This window comes from Orbicella franksi, unplaced genomic scaffold (genome assembly GCF_964199315.1).
Source record: "Orbicella franksi unplaced genomic scaffold, jaOrbFran1.1 SCAFFOLD_593, whole genome shotgun sequence".
Classification (NCBI taxonomy): domain Eukaryota; kingdom Metazoa; phylum Cnidaria; class Anthozoa; order Scleractinia; family Merulinidae; genus Orbicella; species Orbicella franksi.
The window spans coordinates 1-2500 of NW_027670579.1; the positions used below are offsets into that span (position 1 = coordinate 1).

A 2500-nucleotide genomic window follows, 5' to 3' on the forward strand; every position below is an offset into this window, starting at 1 on the left:
CACTGTCCCTATCTACTATCTAGCGAAACCGCAGCAAAGGGAACGGACTTTGTAAAATCAGCGGGGAAAGAAGACCCTGTTGAGCTTGACTCTAGTCTGACCTTGTGAAAAGACATGAGAGGTGTAGAATAAGTGGGAGCAGTTCGCTGCGCCGGTGAAATACCACTACTCTTATCGTTTTTTTACTTATTGGATGGAGCGGAGGCGAACCGCAAGGTTCACTTTCTGGACTTAAGCCGCCCGCTCGCGGGTGGCGATCCGAGTCCAAGACACCGTCAGGTTGGGAGTTTGGCTGGGGCGGCACATCTGTCAAATGATAACGCAGGTGTCCTAAGGTGAGCTCAATGAGAACAGAAATCTCATGTAGAACAAAAGGGTAAAAGCTCACTTGATTTTGATTTTCAGTATGAATACAAACCGTGAAAGCGTGGCCTATCGATCCTTTAGTCTTTAGGAGTTTTAAGCTAGAGGTGTCAGAAAAGTTACCACAGGGATAACTGGCTTGTGGCAGCCAAGCGTTCATAGCGACGTTGCTTTTTGATCCTTCGATGTCGGCTCTTCCTATCATTGCGAAGCAGAATTCGCCAAGTGATGGATTGTTCACCCACCAATAGGGAACGTGAGCTGGGTTTAGACCGTCGTGAGACAGGTTAGTTTTACCCTACTGATGAAGTGTTGTTGCAATAGTAATTCTGCTCAGTACGAGAGGAACCGCAGATTCAGACAATTGGCATTTGCACTTGGCTGAAAAGCCAATGGTGCGAAGCTACCATCTGTTGGATTATGACTGAACGCCTCTAAGTCAGAATCCGTGCTAGAAAGCAACGATGATTACCTCCAGAGAACTTTAGGCGAACCAGAATAGAGGACTTCGGTCCTCATGCGTCCCAAGGTGCCAAGGAGGACAAGAACCTCCAAGGCACTACCGATAGCAAATTCTAATGTTTCTGGAGATAAATCCTTTGCAGACGACTTAAATAAAGAACGGGGTATTGTAAGTTGTAGAGTAGCCTTGTTGCTACGATCTTCTGAGATTAAGCCTTTGTTCTAAGATTTGTTAAAAACATCTCTTTTTTTTCTTCAAGTCCAACAAGGCTCCCCTCCTCTGCCACTGCCAGGAGGGTGCCAAAGAAGAAGTGGTGCCTGCAGGCTTGGGCTAACTTGTGGCAGCCAAGTGATGGAAAGGAGGCCACGTCTGGTCTGGGACGTGGCTGTCAATTTTTTTTAAAGTCCAAAAGGCTCCCCTCGCTTGGGACCTGGCAGTGAAAATTTTTTCTAAGTCCGAAAGGCTCCTCTCGTTTCAAATGGTGAAACGAGGGGAGCCTTTTGGACTTAGAAAAATTTGACCGCCCGGTCCCAAACGACGGGAGACTTTCTGGACTTAGAGTTATTTGACCAGAAACATCTCAAGGCAAAGAGGGGAGCCCTTTTGACTTGCACTAACATGACCTCGAACGAGGGGAGCCTTTTGGACTTAGAGTTAGGGTAACGGTTAGCTTAGGGTTAGGGTTAGGGTTAGCTTAGCGTTAGGCCTAGGTAGGCTTAGCGTTCGGTTAGGCTTAGGTAGGCTTAGCGTTCGGTTAGGCCTAGGTAGGCTTAGCGTTAGGTTAGGCTTAGGTAGGCTTAGCGTTAGGTTAGGGTTAAACTTGGCTAAACTTGGCGCCTGCACGTAACTCGAGCTGGCCAATAGGTTGGCGCAAAAAGTTTTGAAATGGTGAAAATCTTAAGTGTGCTTATAGAATAGGGGGACTGACGCCCACTTTTAAGATAGTGGTGCACACCCCCGTTAATTATGATGTGAGAGCGCCAAACTTGGCGCCTGCACGTAACTCGAGCTGGCCAATTGTTTCGCGCAAAACGTTTTGAAAATGGTGAAAATCTTAAGAGTGCTTATGGTATATGGGCACTAACGCCCAGTTTTAAGATAGTGTAGCAAATCCCCTTAACGATGATGTGACAGCGCCAAACTTGGCGCCTGCACGTAACTCGAGCTGGCCAATAGTTTGCCGCAAAACGTTTTGAAAGTGGTAAAAATCTTAAGGGTGCTTATAGATTAGGGGGACCGACGCCCAGTTTTAAGATAGTGTAGCACACCCCCCTTAACGATGATGTGACAGCGCCAAACTTGGCGCCTGCACGTAACTCGAGCTGGCCAATAGTTTGCCGCAAAAAGGTTTGAAAATGGTGAAAATCTTAAGGGTGCTTATAGATAAGGGGGACCGACGCCCAGTTTTAAGATAGTGTAGCACACCCCCCTTAACGATGATGTGACAGCGCCAAACTGGGCGCCTGCACGTAACTCGAGCTGGCCAATAGTTTGCCGCAAAAAGTTTTGAAAATGGTGAAAATCTTAAGGGTGCTTATAGATAAGGGGGACCGACGCCCAGTTTTAAGATAGTGTAGCACACCCCCCTTAACGATGATGTGACAGCGCCAAACTTGGCGCCTGCACGTAACTCGAGCTGGCCAATAGTTTGCCGCAAAAAGTTTTGAAAATGGT

The 2500-nt window shown here is 47.4% G+C and overlaps 1 pseudogene; it reads left to right on the forward strand.

The window, feature by feature from the left end:
- Window positions 1-1058, forward strand: LOC145472950 (large subunit ribosomal RNA; annotated as a pseudogene; the record flags this gene model as incomplete).
- Window positions 1059-2500: the final 1442 nt, after the last annotated feature.